The following is a 21,362-nucleotide window of genomic DNA, read 5'->3' on the forward strand; positions in this document are numbered from 1 at the left end:
TTTTTATTATATATATATATATATTATCGTATTGTGCAAAGCTTTTGATAAGCTCATGTTGAAATTCTGTAAAGAAGAGATTTTGTACTAAGTCTCTCAATTTGGTTTATATGTGCAATGCTTCTTTAGTAAGTCCTTTACAATCTCAGCTGCCAAAGATATATTGTATTATGAATTATTATGGATCTTAAGTGCACACCCTGCCAGCTACTTTTTACCTAACATTCATGTTATTCATATTAAAGATATAGCACACAATGAACCTATTTATTATTCACAGATAGAATATTTGACAATATTGCCTAAAGTATTATGAAATTTAAAAATATATTGAAATATTAAAATGAAAAACGTTAGTGAAACTCTATTGAATCGTTTACTCGTCCGCCCGAGTGTAATATCAATGAATAATTAAAATATAAATAAAAAATTGTTTGATTGCATGAAACACCGTAATGCTGTATAACATGAGCTATAGCATGTTGCTGTGTGATTATTATTTTTATTTTGTAATCAATCTCTGTACTATGGTATGTCCTGGTCAGCTAGTTGAACATGTGGGAATGATTAGTGTGTTTACACGGTTAAATTTGCATACGGTAGTTGTTGGTTTAAGTTCATTTAAAAATAATTTATACTCATATTATTATTGTTAATATATAAATACCACAGCGTGTGAAACGGTTTATTTTGTTGGGAGGTGTTTTTTTCTCTGTTCTTTGGGCTCAATGGCTACGACGACCGTGACATGAAAAATATTACACAGCTATTCTTCTACCAGGACACTCGACGTCAGCGGGACATTTATTTGAAATTTCATGGGAGGTCTAGTCTTGTATAAACACACAAAACACAAACGGATGTACTAAGAGTCACTCGGAGAAATAATGATATTGTAATAAATGAAAAAATAAGGAGACACATGTATATACATAAGAGTCTGCGTTTAACGTGTGTTTGGAAATATTATGTAGGTATGAAATTCGGTAGCACAATAAAATGACAATGCGTCCGCGCCACCCAAAAATCCTAAGTAAACACCAGCTGAAGCTCCCCCCGGACGAACAGTCCTTTACACCGACAAACGACTTCATTTTCACGAGAAAGCAAAACCGCCTCGGAGACAATAAATTTTCACGGTACCCGGAATTTTATGCCATCACAACCGGGTCAAAAGATGCAATTTCATTGTTACCACTTGTGTCACGTGTCAGTGAAAAAAAATTATTATTTTTTACTTTGAATCTCCGTCTAATGATTATTCCGTTATAAAAGAATTCCATTACATTATAAAATAATTGAGTAACTTCGCTTAGACAGCCAAGGTGAACTGAAAAATGTTTATGGTCGCTTTTCGGATTATCATTTAATTTGTTAACTTTTTACAGAAGAAATAACATTAATGAAGTCGTTATAAATAGCGAAAATTAATCTTTCGAATAAAATATTATATTTATAAATAAATTATAATTCACGTTAAAGAAAGTCATAATTTTTACATTTCAATATTATTAGGTTCAATGAATTTTTGTATGTTTAATCAATTTTATTTAGTTAATATTGGAAGTAACAATTAAATTCTGAAAATTTATATTTTTTGGGATATCTTTTAGACATATGGTTTGGTTTGGTTAAAGGGTGTCAAATTTATATTTTTAAATGTGTATAATCAACAAGCTTTATTAGATAACGATTTAGTTAAGGAAATAACTGATCGACAAAAACTTTTGGACAAATACTTCGGAAATCATTAATATTTTTATGTATAGGCGGAAGAAATATAGTCATCACTATAAAGGTTTAAGAAATGAACATAATGAACACAAGTTGAAAAAAAAACATCAATCTAAAAGAAACCTAAAAAAAGTTATCAAAATTATTTTTATTTCAACGAGAAATAATGGTTAATTAAATTTTGATGATCCAGTAATTTTAGCAGTTCAACAGTACTTATAATTATATTATGTTCAGTTGAATAATATGGATGTTAGGTAAACAACTGGTTGTCTGATGATTAATTATGTTTTAAAATAACATAATATAATTATGGTTTTCACGTTTCGAGATTATGAGACAGAGATGAATAGATAAATGAGAAAACGTTTTGGACGGCATCATCCTGCTTCATAATATTACTCTGTTTACTTAAAGATATTATAAATTAAGTGTTGGGGTTGAGAAAATGAATTCTTTACAACGAGTAGTGTATAAAAAATATTCAAAACATCTAGTTTTTAATTAAAAACGAAATTGAGTTTTGATTAACTAAGATACTTTTATATACTAAAATAATATACTCAGCAATTAAAAATGTATTAATTCAAAATTAATGTATTTTTAAACAGGATATACTTTTTAAATAAAGGATCTACTAAATTTACGCGTAATTCCATTTTTATTTCAATGTTTATATTAAATATTATTATCTAATATTTATCTTATCCACTTTTATTTCCTAATATATCTAATTACGTAAATCGTTAAAATCGTATTGAAAGAATTTTATTTTTTTTAATTAAAAATATTCCACGATATGTGAAGTATTTTGAGATGCAACTGAAGTTGCATTACTGTAGTCTAAGTAGTGACCTATATTATTAAGTAGTTTTGTATGGGTTCAAGCATCATTACATAACATATATTATTTAAATTACTTTTTATGATAAATTACTAAGATATAAATACACAAGAGCCGAGAGTTACCTACCCAAAAGGTGTTGGTTGTTATGGTTTAAGAAAAACCTGTATTTTTGATAAAAGTGTTAAATAATATAGTACATTATAACATACAAAAAGTTCCAGTAGCATATTTTTAAAAATTTATATCTTTTTTATACTTATTGTGAAATGCATTTTTTATTAAACAATTTTTTTTTACAGATGAATGAAATCGTTTCACTTAATTTTTTGTTATTATCAAATTATGTTTAAGTAAAATTACATTATTTTTAATTTAAATATTTCTAGTAAAACCAAATGATAGACTTGATTGTGAATGAAATTTTGTAATGGTCTTTAAATTCATTTGTTTGATCTTAAAAAAATAGTTTTCTTGTTATTTTATGTGTGTGTGTGTGATATTTATGTTCAATTCTCCTTAATCATACTAACTATGTTAATTTTGATTTAACGTTTTCCTTCGGGCGTAGCTCAAGTTTAAACTTAATGAACGGAAGGATGAAGTGGATTATTTCATTCCTCGAGAGGAAAGTTTACGATCGAATAACTCTGCCCAAACCGCACTGTTCAAATAAACCAAATTCACTTTGCGAGCAAGACATTCTTCATTCCAATAATGCATCAGTTACATTACTGCTCGACTGTGGTGGTCGACCCTTTTGCAATTTTCTCGATTTTAATCATAAGTAATAATTCTAACACAACCATTTCAAGATAGGCCTCATTCCGATGTCGATGTTGACCTTTAGTATATTTGACGAAATTGTCTACTCGTGTTACAAAAAGGAAAGTTTTTAATAGAACTGTATTTTGTTCAAAACCTACTAATCAAGTTACGGGTTGCGAAGAATGTTTCTTTAATTTTTAGTGAGATTTAAGAGTTTTCTCGGCTTAATTACTTTACTAAAACAACTTAACGCTTTAGTTATTTCCTGACACACGGTCATTAATTACAATTTGAGTAATCGAAACGATGTACAATAAACGTTATTGAGCTCTTAACGAGTCTCGCGGTGATTGTTGACTGGAGTTTATTATTTGTTTTTCTTTTCAGAAGTTATGGTCGGCGGGGCTGCGTGGCCGTGGAACCGGACGGTACATTGGTTTGGTACTCGAGCAAGTGCAGTATGAAGTCGATTGGAAATAGATCTCCGGGGATGTTTGTGAATGCTGTCCAAGTAATATTGAAACTTGGAGTTAACAACGGCAACACGCGTCTAGAGAGGAATTTGTGTGTTTTTTCCCAGCTTTGGTCCAATCTACTGTGCCGACGTGATGGTGAAACCAGCAGAGCCGGAGGAGAGTAGAAACAAAAGGTCGTTTTGAAAAGTTCGCACTTATTTCTATCCAAACCTCTCGGTTCTCTTTTTGTTTCTGTATCCTTCTATTATGCCTTTTGGTTCAGCGCTTAAATAATTTATATACTTGCGCCGTTGTTACCGTTTAAATTTTCACTGAAAGTATAATGCCGCGATCTAACTCTTATTCTCGTTATTACCTCTCAATAGTTCGCATCGATAGATAATCAAGATCGCCATTTTAATAGTTACACACTTGGCGCACTATTTCAGCTTTCATTTATTTCGCCAATTCCAATTTTAACATTGACGAAAACTTAGAAACAAATTATCATTTGGTAAGCTATTAACTAAGATTTTTTTTTAATTGAAAAATATTTCAAAAATCAAATCTCGTATTAGTTCTTACTACGCGGGTATAAATAATAATTTGTTAAGTCAGCATTTTCTTTAGTTTCGAATGATTTTATCACAAAACAATCAGTTATTGTTTATTTTCGAAACTTAACTTTACATTAAAATACGTTTTTATTTTATCGGTAAAACCACACGGAGTGTAAACTCATTTAAAGAATTCATATTATATTTCAGTATAAAAAGGATCGTAAAATTTTTTTTTTTCTATGTTCTATGAACAATAAAATGTAAATAGTACACACAAAACGTTTTTGGATCGTTAAATATTGTTGTGATTTTAGACATTTTATTGCTTTATAAAACAGAATGAATGGCTGCTATTGTCTCGAATAGTATTGAAAACAATTTACATTTATTTTCAATTTCTTTTTAAGATTAATTGTTTAAATCGCAATGCATCTTAAATACTTGACGTTTACAAATTGAAAATATATAACTGTTAACTCTACATCGTGTTGTATTTTTTACTGTTGATTTAGTATAATTATATTATCTAAGGAAGTAATCTATTGACAAAATTAGTTAAGACAAAATTATTAAATTAATCAAGTACTACATTGGAAAACATCTACTACATGAACATTAAAATGGGTAACGCATAACAAATAATTATTTTTTTAATAGCGAACCTTGTAGTGACTTAAGCCCTGTCAAACTGACACGTTTAACATGATATTTTTAACGTGTTTAGAGACCTGTCAAACAGTATTCCATTAATTCCAGTTATATATATATATAGTAATGATAGACGTTACTTCGTCTACCTTTTATTATATTTTCTATTCGCCGACACGGTAATCCATGTTTGTACGCTGATCAAAATACAATAACAATAACAACGTAATATTTCTATTAAAATGTATACTGAACATCATCATAACTACTAAGCAAACAACCTTTTAAAAGATTACTGTTCACAAATTATGCAAATATGCCGTCAATACCAAAATTAATAACTAACAACTATGAGAACTCATATTCAAGACCAAAATATTGATTTGTAGTATTACTTATGCGACATTTTAGAATTAATTTTGTTTGTTAACGCGTTCGTTATTTAATCTTCTTAAAAGTGTTATCAGAATAACATAAATCTACGGTTTACTGGTTTTCAAGTTTGTAGTGAGATTGAAAAGGTATTAAAGCAGAAAAGTGACGCACAGGTAATTAACATAATATTAACATAGAGAGCGAGCAATTCATGTAATATGCTAATCAAGTATTGATGTTTTCGATTTTTATGTAAAACCAATTTTATATTCTCTTGTTAGACATGATAAAAATATTTCAATTCTTTACGGGATTGTCAAACATTGATTTATGACTCTGACAACTCATTAGATTATTACAATGTGATATACTGACTAAGTGATTATTATTTATCGAAAGTCTATCTATTAATTTATTATTCTAGCCGTGTTCTCGCTTTACAAATGTATACTTTGGAGATCTGTTTGGTATTGTATACATTTCGTGAACAATATGTTAAATTAATGAAATTGTAGCCAAGTTTATTACGTACGCTTTCTATTTATACTAAAATTATCAAATCAGTGTATAATAACAGCATGTACATTTAAGACTGTAACATATTAAATTTTAATAATTTTTATTTATATTGCAGTAAAGCAAATATTTCCAAGTAATATTCAAAAGGAATAATTATGTATAAATTATTATTGTACATTCTTTAATAATTTTTTTTTTCAACAAAAAATAGGTTTTGATATGGTACAAAAGATAATTGGCATAAATATCTATGACAATGTTTTATTTGGCAAACTACTAGTATGTGATACTAACTTATTTCATTTATAATGTAGTCAATTACTTAGCAAAAGTTCAATAGTGGCTGTAAACACGTAAATGTTTAGGAACTTGAGTTTTTTCTTCTTAGAGTTATCATATGTTACTATGCACATAAAGGCTCGTCAGTTAATTTATTTGAACTGGAAAGGTATTATCATATACTCTATACTATAGAGAATACATTATCACAGAGTATTATAACGGGCGACGACACGAATTTGATTTACTCTGTACACATATTCATTTCCCCAGAGACTGCGCGTTGACTAATACAACACTCGTACGAAATCGAGACAATAAATTCGTTTAAATCGTATCGCTTTCGCATAATATGAAGTGCATTATAAAGTGTACTCGTGTGTGCGTCTATATGTTTTCCGGAATAGCTTATATATTTCCTCAAAATTTCGCTTGATGACGATTTTTTACTGTTCACAGTTTTTTATTTTTCACCGCAGTTTTTGCCGTCTTCCGTTGTATAGCGATCGGGTTTCAAAACCGTGACTTGTACCTCTCCTCCAACACGTTCTGTAACACAGTATCCGACTTCATACCGATCGCCCTCATACATTGTTTTATTATTAATGATTTATGACTAATGTTTTTTCGTAATATTTATCATGTTCGGCGAATTTATTTTCTAAAAACATTGCAATCCTAATAAGTGTCTCTTTTTCTCTCTCGATATTATTATTATTATTTTTTTTTTATTGATATTTTTGCTACAATAACCAGTCCTTTTGTCAACCCTTAAGAGTAGTTGTCAAAATTAACGTACATTCCGAAATAGCAGTTTTGATGTCAACGTGGATGTTCTCTTTTCGTCAAGTATTTAATTAAACTTTATTTTGTAGTAAATGTCAAATATTTATCTTTTCTTTTAATTCCGCTTGTTTTTTAGCAGTAAAGTAACTTATAACATGATAAAAAAAAAAAATTCCAATGAAAAAATAGCTTACACGAATTCAATAAAAACATTTTACCAATTTTTAATAAAGAATAATTACCAGCTTAATAAATAATTCAGTATTACAACAAAATTTAAAATTTTATAGTAAATTGATTATTTTTTTTGTTTTATAAATTAAATCAACAGATTAAGATAACACGTATTAATAAAAGTTAAAAAAATATACACACTAAACGAAAAACGTACAATTTCTAAACGAGGATTTCATTGGAATATTTCTAGTTGAGTGTTTACACGATATATATTTTTTAATAAAATGAAATTGACATTTTTGTCGCAATTCGCTACACACCGTCTGTCTTGGTTTCTACCGTTTGAGAAACCTAGACTTGTGGCGCCGCATCTCTCCCAGTGTAGAGTATGCCTACCGTTTCCGTCACGTCTGGTCTATCCAAGAACTTTTTCTGTTTCATTTAAATTTTTATTACGTTTATATTTTCTCTGCTCAGTAACTCTTTTTGAACGCATTTTTTTCCACTAAGTATAAGTATACCGATTTTATTATTTAGCTGAGATTTTTTTTTTATTTAAAATACATATAGATTTATGTATTGTGATCAATAATAATAATCATTATTTATTGTTGAACAAACATTTTTAGTTACATTTTATTGCGAAAAAATTCAAATAAAAATTACCAAACGTCTTATCAGTGAAAGTATTTAATTATTCAATATTTAATTTAAGGATTAAGATTAAGACACTGTAAAATTGCATAAATCAACTCTATAGAGTTAAAATTTTAAAGTAAAAACTTCTTTTGTTTAACTACGGTGATTATAACGACGAATGTTTTAATGCAAAACTAAAAAAGTAGGTATTTTTATGATTGGAAGAACCAAAACAAATAACACCTTTTTTTTTTGAAAGTCAGTTCGAACGTAAAAAATTAATTAATTGATTAAAAAAGGTGTTAATGAAAATTGAATATTACAAAATAGGTCGGTATTTTTCTGATACTTAGCTAAAACGGTTTAAAACAAGTTTATCAAATATTGTAAGATTAAATTTACAATTTATTGTAGATTTTTCTTTATACTTATATTTCATTTAAGTATTATATATAATTTTAAAACTTCGAACTACTTATAATTTGACAGTGCCATGATTGATGTATTTTATTTATTATTTTTAAAAGTTACAAAATGTAAACAGTACTATAAATGAAAAATCATTTGTGTTCTTATAAATCACATATATATTATTTCATAGAAGAAAATGAGGGGGAGGCTTAGCTTGCAAAATTTTAAGAAAATTATATATATTATTATACAAAAAAAAAAAAAAGGTGGAGGAAAAATCAAATAGGCCCCTCAATTTTATTCATAAATTTCTTCCAAATTATTACTTATAAGATTTTTCATAAAATATATCAAATGCGATTTTAAATAAACTAGAGTTTGTTATTTGGTACTGTATTCAATGAGCCACGTTTTTTTTTTTTTAATAAAATATTCTGTGAGATAAAGTTGTTTGCTTTATTTCATTTCTTATTAGATATTAAATAATATTATTTTTTAATGCATTTTAGTTTATTTTTTTTGATAATTATTCTATTATACAAACATTTTTTAAATAAAACAAAATGTTTACTAGCTAAACACAGTACGAAAGAAATCGATAAGTATACCACTTGCATGAAACAGTTTTCGCTTCGAAATGTGCATCGTGTTATCACTAGATAAGGAAAATGTAAACACCGGTCGGTGTTCGGTAAAGCGTCTCGCCGGGTGTATAACAAAAAGCACAACGTTGTTAGTATATACGAGCTCGTTGAAGCGGAAAAGAAACATAGACGGCAATGGACAGCAGGTGTGTAAAATTGTGTTTACGGCTTATGAATTATTATACTGTTCACGAGTAAGCGATGACATGATACATATGAGAATTATAGGCATTCGGGATGATTATTTTCGAGACAAATGATTTCACTATTAATGTAGCGAAAAAATTAATTTCCCAAAGACATCCCGTTATTACTTTAAGTGTGAATAACTTTATTATAGCGTACCGATTAACGAGGAGATATCGATAAAATTTTAAAAGGCTGAATGATTTTAGGATAATTTAAGTCGATCTTACCTTGGAAGACTTTGATATCCTACAAGAGATGAAACACGCAAAGCAATAAATGTGATATCTCCAAGTGTACTTGTGATGAAAGATAAATGTTCGCAACCGGAACGACTACTAAAGCGACCGGCGACTGGATAGAACTAAAGCTTTCCGGCGATATGAAACGTCGGCAGCGTTTTTCGCTCTCGTCGCCACACGATGGCAGAGTGGATCGATAGTGCACCGCGGTGGCAGCAGGACCCTTTGTGTCGCACGCCGCTTCTATACCCTCTTGTTCCTCGACCCTCTCTAACCGTTTCTCCCCAAGCGTCCCCCTCGCCATTCTATTCGTCTCTCTCGGCAATTCTGCACCCCGTGTTGTACAAAAACTATCATTCCATTCTCTAGTCGGCGTTTGTTTTTGCTCTCAAATAAAATATAAACTCCAAGGCCTTTCTTTGCCTACATTTATTTGATATGATATTATAATATCTATGAGACAATTATCTGCTGTTTGGCAGTCGGGATGGAGTATTATTTGTTTTTAAATCAACCGGAACGAAACGTTGCATCATTTGAGTTGAACGATTATTGTTATGTACACGCGGGCGACACCTTGTCTACCGTACAGTTTCCACCAAATTCACGACGTCCTACCGCTGCATCGTTTATGGTTTCATAATAGAATAGGTAACTCGTGCACGACAAATGCGGTAGGCGTGGTGTTCTTTATCGTTGTTATTATTACTATTATTTGGTGGTTCGAAATTGCCATTTTATCGTCAACTCTGTTAAAACCGTGAATTGCTCAAGTTGCATTTACTACGTTTAAAGTATCCGCTTGGGCCGTTTTCTGATCCCCGTACGACCAAAACTGCGTCTGTCAACTGTCAATATGAAATATTTTCCATAGCATTTCAATATCTCAAAGACACCAGAATGCCAAATGAATGATACAAAACGATTTGAAACTACAAGTTTAATGAAATGGAAAAACCGGCAGAAAAATATTCCAAAAACAAATCAAACTCCGAAGCTTAGTAAACATCCATATTTTGGGTATTGACTGAGTTCGCTTCGTTAAATATGGAAAATAGTTTATTGGCTTTTTGAACGTATTGCTCGACAAATAAGTTAACCATAATAGGCGAACTAAATTTAAAATGTGCTTCTGAAGAGATTTCGCATTTTTAATACATTGGCGAATACGCGAGCAAAGAAAAACGTGCGAAATTCAGATGGTTGTAAATCGCTAGTTCCGGATACCCGTCCAGGTGTAATAGTCCCCGGAGGGTCTGGAATAATGGGGGAGAATAGCAAAGTCTCTTCGCTGCGCCTTCTGTTACCAACGGGATCGATTGGGCTGAGTTTTTGCTGATGTCTGTAAATTTTACAGAGGAGACATCTTCGGCCATAAAAAAATAGCAAATCTATATCATTATACAAAGTTCAGGTGGAATGAAAAGTATATCACTACTATCATACGCGAAGAGTCTATGATAACTAGATAATCATTACTATTATTTTGAAGAGATTAAAAGTACAAGCTTCGATTGTTATTGAATTGTGATATGCTTTGAAACTAAACCGTATAGGAGAATTATTATACGATCCGTTTTCAGGTAGACGGCCATCACGTTGGGGGGCCGCTGTCGAACATAAAAATGATCGGCCCGATGAAAAAGCAGATTAATTTACCCGGTGCATTTTCACATTAAACGACCGCTAGCTAAGCCTCGAGATTAATCATTAATATTCGTTTAAATAACTTCGACGAGAATACGTCACTCAAACAAAAACACATATGTATAACGAGTCTTAACATTATTATTATTTTTTAAACCGTAATAGCCTAATGGTATAGTCTCAAAAGCTGTTTTGAGCAAATGTAATTCATTACAGAGATAATATATTTTAGTTTTTGCTCGTCAACAAACTTGAGGTAACAAGACACAATAGTTCACCACTTATTTATGTGGAGTTTTGAACGAAAATTTACGCCTGATTTTTTTTTCCGTCCTATGCTCAGAATCATAATAATAATAAAACCTTCTGAAATATATTTTCATTTTTTTAATGTGTTTCAGGTTACACTATTCATTTTTGTTTTATCTCCGTACAACTGCAAAATGGATTCGCTGTGAACGTCGAGGAAAAGGTATCCATAAAGTTGTGTGCTTTTATTGAATGTTGGCGGTTCAAAACGATATCACACATGAATACCATCGCGTACACTAATAACGTAAACCATTAGCAATACGATTTATTACCCAAAGAAAATATTTTCCACCGTCGAGCGAGAAATATTTCTGAATTTATCGTTATTCCAAAGCAAAATTTATCGTAAAGCGATTTCCGGTTAAAACGTATTATAAATTGTTACTATAATTCAAAAATATATTATTGTCGTAGTGATGAGTAGCATTTGACTAATTTAAATACAAAGTATACCTTAATATAATTCCTAATATATTATATTGTTACATTATAGCTGAATAATGCAATAATATTAATACCTACTATCGTTAATCTTTTAATTCAATTAAACGCATAATTGCACACCAACAATATAAAAACTGAGACTAAAATGTCATTTGAAAATACCACCAAATTACAATGAAATGATTCGAAAGAATAGCGTGTACAGACAATAAAAAGAAATAAGAGAAGAGAGATTTCGGTAAAGAGTCATTATTTGAGATTAAAACTATTTTGAAGTCTTCGGAGCAAAAGGCAGTATAACTTAAATATTTTATTTTTTTATAAAAGTGTACATTCAGAGAGCGCAGTTTTCGCGTGGACACAGCACGTATTATGTTAAATATTTACCTTTTTTTATATCATACAGCATCACAATGAATTATTTTATTTATTCACAGATCATTGTAAATATTACTACAATAATCGGCTAAACCAAATTTATATATTGTGGATATTCAACAGTTCAAATAGTATATAAACTTCGTCAATAAAGATGTTAAACAGTTTGACTTTACATTATATATGAGCCAACCAGTAAATCCTATGTAATTTAGTATTCAAGTTATGCGGAATCGACGGTCGCAATAATATTTTGCACATTAAATAACCTCTGGATTAGAGTTTTTTTTTTATTATCAGACTACTTAATTGGGTGGAATAAATAGCCTTTGTTACTACTGATAGTCCACAATTTGATAATTTGTAAAGCCATTAAAAACTTTTCGCAATTTAACGTTTGAAAATCATCGGTATACTTGAGTAGCATTTCGAATACTTTTCCATACCATAGTGGGCTTTGTATTGTATACAATTTTAATATGAATTCTATTTGAGCAATAATTAATCGTAATACCAATTTGAATTTTTTATTTCTAACTAATAAATGAATTTATAAAAACAGGTTGGGATGTAAGCCGTTAAAAAACGTACTTTATATTAATGTTCGAAAATGCATTTTTAACCACATATGTTGTCGAGTGTTATGCATTTGCAGGTGCACCATAATTGCGCCGTCGTTCTAATAAATATCACCTTTTTACACGTGCGAACGTGTTAATCAGGTGTAAAAAAAGTCACGTCGGGGTGACATGGGCTGCGTAGTGGTCTGTGGCGGTGAATTGTAATATAAATATTGTATGAATTAACGTTCTGTGGTTGGCACAGAAAGGACAAAGCGAGTTACACCGAAATCCAAAAGAAAAAGCGTAACATTGAAAGTGTCCCAAATGCTGTACCGGATAATCGTTATGACGAGTAATGGGCGAATAAGCGGGACAACATAATAAAAACGTTACGGGGGTAAATTCGCTTTACGACCCGTCTCCGGAGAGCCGTTTGCAAGTAAATTTACCAGATATTATATTATTCAAAATTCGCCCGTCCGTACTAGACGTAGAAAACTCGTGTTAGATACACTGTCATAAACACTCAAGTGAGCACAGCCCTCTTACGGGCACACGATTTTTACCAGGTAAAATTGCCCGCTCAATATCAAGTTTGTCGATAATAATATTTTATCAGTTCATGGTTATTGCCCAGCGATGAATCCCAGCGAAAAATCTAAATCGTTTTCATGGAGATTACGTTTTTTTTTTATTATTTTTTAAAAGCCCTAAGTGATTTTTACACTATTCGACAAACGGGGAAAACACAAATTTTTACAATTGATATTAGAGCGATATCAAATATGCAAAGCTACCAGACGGATTATTAATTTATTGCTATAACGAATTTTGAAGTCTCTTCTCTTGCACTATTTTTTAACAAGCGAAGTAAATAAATTATCCTTTTACAGTTTATAATTACAGGTTTACTACGATAAAAACAAACATGAATGATTTATTTATTTTGTTCATTATTTTTATTATTGTAATCATATAATTACCGTTAGGTCTTGTGAACATGTTAGACCCTTACTTCGCACAATGCCCGGCATAAGTGAGCGTTTTTATAAAAAAAAAACAGTCGAAAATATAAAACGCTCACGGATGAGTGGAAAAAATTTTCCAACTTTTGCCAATAATTTTCAAAAAGTCAGGTACTCAAATTTCAAAAAAAAAAAAAAATGCAAATAAGAGCATGCTAAGCAATTTTCTCAAATAAGTGTTTCTTTATTTATTCTATTTTATAATGATATGTTTGAACATTTACAATAATTCTAACGCTGTTCTATTCAATATAATTTTTTAGTACATTTATCTCATAAAAATCTTATTTAAAACAATGGATGACCATTAATTACTTACATAAGACTTAAGTTTAATCATGGAGCACAATTAAATAATGTCTACGCCCTTTTTAACGGTCAATCAAAGTCAAACAAAGCGGATACAAACAATTTCCTACTCTACTTAAAATTTAAATAAAAGGATCATATATTATACTTATCATGTTCTACAATCGTTTTTATTGTATTATTTTCAGTTCTATTTTGTAGTACTTGTTAGCTAATTATGCAAACAATCATTCGATCCACATCATAAGCTGTGATCAATGCGTTTGACCCAAAGCGGACTAAATTCTAATTTTTTACACGTTCCGGATATGTCATGATCAATTTTTGATAAAAGTTTATTTTGTGGGTATTTCACGGTAGCCGAAATACCTAAACCAATCAATTTGGATTCAATTGGATTTTTGGTTGATCTGAACTGTCTTCCCAATTCGCAAGCGCATTGCGTGTAAAATATGTTTTCTACGTGTTTGTAAATTATTTTCTTTCCTTTACAAGATGGAGGCACAATTTGAAGTTTTATTTAGATGAGAATATCAAATGAGCTTAAATAAATAAATCTGTATATACACCCATAGTACGTTCAGGACTAGTTGTAGGAGAGGGTGGACCATGTTGACACTCTTAAGCTTTAATTGAATTTCATTAAGAAAATAATTAACATAAAAACTTAAAATTTGATGTAACTATTACTTGATATATTGATTTCTATTGGTAAAAAGTTAATTAGGTAATGTTAATTATTTAAAGAATTTTTAATTATTTGAAAAAATTCTTACCCCACACATGAGTAAGATGACGAATAATTTTTTTTTCAACAACTCTCGTATTTTGTACAAGATTAAAGGAATAAATTACTTTCTATTTTAGTTTTGTTGATTTAAGTAATGAGACCAGAGTATATTCCTCAAAAAAAAATTTTGTTGTCTGGATATAACATTTTTCATATGAGATAAATTTAGAATCCTATTAAAGTTCCTTAAAATACGTAGAATCAAATAATCTATTCAGTCTTCTTGCTATTTTAGCCATGGACAACACGTTTGACATTTTAATAACATGAAAAATCAATAGTTTGAATATTATAGAAATTTGTAAAAAACGTTGGATAAAATTTTTACTGATTTTACGATGTTAAATGAATTTTTACCGCATAAAAAAAACCACGACGTAAACGGGTTCTTCATTAATTTGTCGTTCATTCGTATTATGTGTTAATAATAAACCGAAATATAATGGGGTGAGAGACACACCCCACGAGTAAAAATGTGGTGGTTGAACAATGCTATTGAATAATGAATACACACAATAATTTAGTATTACGCGGAGCTGTAATGATGTGCCGAATATTTTTTTTCAATGTCATCAACCTTATAATACACAGTAGGACATTGTGTGAAATCCGAACACTAAAAACTATGTTTAAATGTTACTCTATTATTTACTGACACTCAAAATGAACATTGTAACACGCGTCAAATAAAAATATCAAACTGGATTATTAAATTATTTTGTAAATCCTAAAATTAGCATAATTTCAGTCATCAGCTCAAAATTATTAATATTATAGTGTTAGTTTAAATATTCACGCACATGATTTACAATAAAGGAGTCAATTATTTAACATTTTTAACATATTATTACTTATTGATGCCTTTTGATAAAATTTTGTATCTTCATTTTATTAATATACGGAAAAAAAAGTAATCTGAGGTAAGAGTCCTAAGGTATGTTAAAATAAATAATTAAATTTTATAGTTATGAACCAACAGTTGATAAATATCACATCTTAGATCATTTTTGCAAGTTTTTAGCCGTCACAAAATGGTCTAGCTAAAATTGAATGCATTATAGAGATTATAAAAAATTTGTCAAACTTTTATATTATATTTCAATATATTATTTGAAATTTTTGAAATAACCTTATAAGATTTTTTGATTGGCAATATAATATTTTTATTGATTAATATTGAGTAATAACAATTTTATTTTACATTTATTTAAAATTAATTTTATTGTAATTATCTGTTTTGTTAAAAAATATTTATTAAGAAAATAAATGTAATCCTAAATGGCTAATTCTTCTTTCGTTCATTGTAATTAAATATTATGATATTAAACTGCAAAATTTATAAATTGAATTAAAGTTGTCATTATTTATTGATTTGTTACTCAATACTAACTGGAGTTTTACCCCATCAATGGGTCAAGAATACGCTTTTATTTTCTATTATTTTTCAGTTTATTAATCATTAAATAATGTTCAAATCTCATTATTATTATAACTTAATTTTTATTTTTTGATATTTTGTCTAACTAAAAAAAGTGTTTATAACTACCATACACTACAAGTTATATATGATGAAAGATAAAAAGTGAATTTTGCCCTAGATAAAATATCAAAATCATAAATATGTGTATCAAAGATTTTGTACATCATGATTGTATAAAATAAATTACAATCCATTTTAAATTAATCTTGATATTTATAGAATATTATTTAACTAAATATTGTGAAATCATTTATACAACATTGTTAGTTAGAAAACATAATATAGTAAGTGTTTAACCCCCGGGAGTTTATTGCAAAAAAGTTGTTCAACTTAGAATACAGTAGAGTTGGCAATAAGTCTATTGCTTTAGGGTATTACAGAACTTTCGAAATTAAAGTTCATTGAAGTTAAACGATAAATTATAACTTATATGTGTCACCTATATTGGAGAATTATGGCACTTAATTTTAAATAAAAATTCATAAACAATTATACATATATATTACGGTCGATCTTCGTAATTTTATTGAGAACCATTTTAACATTATTTTATACATTAAAATAGGCATTTTGTGAAGATTTGAGTTTTTTTAAAAACATTTTATTGGTGGCTCAATGTGTTTTAAGTATTTTGACCAAAAATACCAAAAAAAATGGCATCTGTATTCAATATTTGCTCAAATATTATGATTAATATATCAAAATAGTTTGATTTTTAATGTAGAATACAAATTTTTTTTTGTCAAAATTTTAAGTCGAAAATTAATAGCGTGGATATCATAATTAATGTCATTATATAATATATTTCTAGTATGTCTCAAGTAAGCTTAAAATTTTTGTTTTTTTGTGTAGTTTGGCTAATATTGAATCATTTGGCTGATATCATGAGCTAATTATTTTATGGTATAATACTATAGAGTAGCTTGAAACACTTAATAACAGACAAGTTAATCAAAATTAATAAAATTGTGCCATAGTGTCTTAATATTTTTGTATTTCCTAGTTTTAAAGAAACAATAGTATTAATAATTATTAAATATAAACATTTTTCGTTCTTTATTAAAAAAAAAAACAATCTGTACATAAAATTTACAATAAGTTTTTTTGTTGACTTATTCAATTAAAAAATATTGTAGAGGTTGGGAGACAGGTCACTTTCTTGAGGAACACCTGTTTGCATTTTGTAGTAAGGAAAATTTGCACTGCCTTGCCTTACCGTGAACTTTCTTTCATAAAGATAAGACTTTATTATTAAATATAAGGGCACTGGGAATTTTTTTTTTAATTTGTAAAGCAAAATTATAAGGATTATTACGGCTATTTTCCAAATTGACGGAAAGTAAGAAAGACGCATCATACTATTATTGTTAATATATGTTAAAAGGATACCTTTTTTTGATAAGTTCAACACTTTATTTGTGATTAGGTCATACCCAGGAGTTTTACCTTTAGGTAATTTTTTAATAGTTGCTTTAATTTTTTCAGGACTGAATGATTTAATAGGAGGAGACATAAGTAGAGGATATGAGATAAAGTTATTAACCGTATTAATATGATTAGAGTCGGGCTTAACGTCTTCATGTGGTTTTATTTACATTTATTTAATACATCTAAATAAATGTTCAGCAAAAACCGTAGCTTTGTCTTCATCTGATATAACAAGGATACCGTTATTATTTCGAACAGGTGGGGTAATTTCTTTGGTTTAATTCAGTTGTTTTGTAGCTTTCCATAATGATTTATCCTTAGCGTTGAGTGATCAAATGTAGTTTTTATACTGAACTGATTTGAATTTTAGAAGTTGGTGTTTTAGGGTATTAGCTAGTTTGTTGTAGATTTGTTTAAACGAGGAATATCGAGAATTTCACTCTAATTCTTCTTTTCTCACTGATGAGAGCTCTAATATGGACTGGGAGTTTTCTTCATTTTGACAATTGTTCTTATTTAATGAGGATGAATTACTTGCTGAGTTTTTGATTTGTGAAACAATATTTTGAGCTGCATTTCAACGTCGTCATGGATTTGAGTGGAATTTTCAGATTAATTTTTTTATCTAACTAAATTTTAAATTTGTCTTAGTTAATGAGTCCTATTGTAAGGGATGTTCTTGTATTAAAGGAGATCTCACCACCGATAGTTAGAATAATGGGTAAGTGGTCACTAAAAATATCACAAATATTTTTTATGCTAGAACTTAGTTGACTTGGGATATTTATTACAAAGAAATCTAGAATATCTGGGATTCGGTTTGCGTAGGCTGGTCAATAAGTTAGTCCTGTTGACGAAATGAATAAATAGTGATTATGATTGATCGCTGTATGCACACGTTTTCATCTTTGGTTGTTGTCAACACAACCCCATTTTGAATGTTTGGAGTTAAAGTCCCCTCCCGCTATAGATGGTTTAACCTAGAGAATTGAAAAAATTATGGAAATCATCTTGACGTATATTATATCTAGGAGGGCAATAAACCACGTATAGGGTGATTGGTATGTCATTGATTTTAATAGACACAGTTGAAGCTTGTATAGATGGTTTTTGATATGGACTTATTTCGTCATGTTGTATATTTTTGGAAATGTAAATGGCGGCACCGGCATGAGCTGTAAAGTCAGGGTGATTAGTTTTAAATAGTGTGTAGTTGTAAATATTAAAGTAATTTTTGGCAGTAAAGTGAGTTTCACTTATTAGTGCTATGTCTATTTTGTTACTGAAAAGTACAGTTTGAAATTCATTTTTGTATTGTTGAAGACCATTCGCATTTCTAAGGAGTATTTTGATGATAGGATTTTTGAAGGTAATTGTGCTAGACATTTTTTTAAATAATTTTATTAATTAAAGTGGTTAATAAGGATATTAAAGGATCAATTAAGGATTTTAAGTCAGTTAAAGAGATGAGAGGTGTCAAGCGAGTTTGTTATTATAAGTATTAGTTGTTTCTATGTTTGGCGAATCGTTTGTATAATTGTGCTGTTTAGTAACTTTAGCGTATGATTTATATGTGTTTGGTTCATATTCGTTAATGTTTTCTAATGGGATGTTATCAATGGTACATTGTTTGAATTATTATAATTAAAAAGATGACTGCTTTTATGAAATTTAGAATTGGGTATCTACGCTGTTGCTTGTTTTTATACACAAGGCAACCTCTGTAAATCGCTGGATGAGCTCTTCCACACAGTACACATTTGGTTGGTTTGTCTTTAGTTTTTTAACAAACATCTGACATATGTGAACCGTCACATTTGACGCAACGGGGTTCGTAATTTCAGTATCTTTTAGTATGGCCGAAATTTTGGTATCATTGGCATTAAATTGGGTTATTCTTAAGTATGAGAAAAATTAAACAATTTTTTTTCTAAAAAAATTAATTTTATAAAAATTATGTATTTGAGATTTCAAATAATTCTGTTTTTTGCAAGTAAAAATAAATCCATAAATTACCAATATTATATCTTATTATTAAACACCTGTCTTTTTTCTATAAAAAGATTTTAAGATAAATACAATATATAATTTTACATTTACGATAATATATCAAAATTAAAATTGTTTTAAACGTAAGTAAAAAAAATTAAATTGAAAAGTATTTAATTTAAGTATTTGGTAATATTTTAAAAATATCATATATTTTAGTATACTCTATATTTTTTAAAAAAATTATAAGTTTTTAAGATTAGTGAATAATTTTTTTTCTACTTAAATACTTTTTACTTTTAATAAACTGCAAAAAAAAAAAATGTATGCTTGTTTGAGACCTACTAGACATATATTATATAATGACGTTAATTATGATAAGTGCGCTAATAATATTTGATTTAATATTTTGAAACTAAAAAATTTGTAATTTACAGTAAAAATTAAACTACTTTGATATACTAATCATAATATTTGAGCAAAAAATGAATAACAAAGGAAGTTTTTTGTTATTTGGGCTATTTTCGGTCAAAATATTAAAAACACGTTGAGCAACCAAACAATTATTTTTAAAAAACTATAATCTTCACAAATTGCCTATTTTAAAGTATAAAATAAACTTAAAATGGTTATTATTATAATTTTGAAAATCGAAAAAATATGTTTAATATACAGGGTGATTTTTTTATCATAACCCACTCAATTACTTGCAGAATAATAATAATTTAAACATTTATTTTTTTTATTATCTTTAGTTACACATTATTCTTGAATTTTTAACTATATAATACTTTTTAAGTTCTACCCTTATGCCTTGTAAGGGGGTCAACTTTGTTTTTTTAAATGGTAACACATATTATTAATTTAATAAAATGTTTGAGTTTTTAATTTAATAGTAAATGGCATTTGAATTTTTAATATAACTTAATTCGTTTATTAGATATAATCATTTAAAGTTTCAAATTTTTGAAATTATATACATGTATAATACACATGGGATTGTAAATACAGGTAGTTAATTGGATTTTTATGACATTGCTGTCTCAGTCACGGATTGTTTATTATCAATTGATATACTTTCTGTATTGTCAGTTAGTGTATTTATAAACTCATAACAATGTGCCTTACTATCATTGATAATAACAATGATGTGTACCTGCTAATATCGATGTCATAAAAAATCAATTAGCTAACTGTATTTGTAATCCCTTGTGTATTATACCTATATATTAACTCAAAAATTTGAAACTTTAAATGATTATATCTAATAAACGAATTAAGTTATATTAAAAATTCAAATGCCATTTACTATTAAATTAAAAACTCAAACATTTTATTAAATTAATAATATGTGTTACCATTTAAAAAAACAAAGTTGACCCCCTTACAAGGCATAAGGGATGAACTTAAAAAGTATTATATAGTTAAAAATTCAAGAATAATGTGTAACTAAAGATAATAAAAAAAAAAAATGTTTAAATTATTATTATTCTGCAAGTAATTGAGTGGGTTATGATAAAAAAATCACCCTGTATATATATTACACAGTGTATATAGTGAAATTTATTTAGAATAAACGCACCATTTTTTATGAATAATGATTTTTTAACAAAAATGTATAAATTAAAATTTTATATATTAAATATATTATGAAATTATAAAACTGTATTAATTTAATTGTAAAAAAATTAAAATTTATAATTATTTATTTATATAATACTATTTTAAAT

The 21,362-nt window shown here is 28.4% G+C and overlaps 1 protein-coding gene across 1 annotated transcript in view; it reads right to left on the reverse strand.

The window, feature by feature from the left end:
• LOC126900496 (frizzled-2-like) overlaps nt 1-9,419 on the reverse strand; it is a 41,403-nt gene extending 31,984 nt beyond the window's left edge. Inside the window, exon 1 of the mRNA XM_050676250.1 lies at nt 9,256-9,419. The gene's annotated coding sequence lies outside the window, so the exon portion shown is untranslated. The remainder of the gene's footprint in view (nt 1-9,255) is intronic.
• Nucleotides 9,420-21,362: the final 11,943 nt, after the last annotated feature.

The sequence above is a fragment of the Daktulosphaira vitifoliae genome, unplaced genomic scaffold (genome assembly GCF_025091365.1).
Source record: "Daktulosphaira vitifoliae isolate Bord-2020 unplaced genomic scaffold, ASM2509136v1 Scaffold_3, whole genome shotgun sequence".
NCBI classification, from domain to species: Eukaryota; Metazoa; Arthropoda; class Insecta; order Hemiptera; family Phylloxeridae; genus Daktulosphaira; species Daktulosphaira vitifoliae.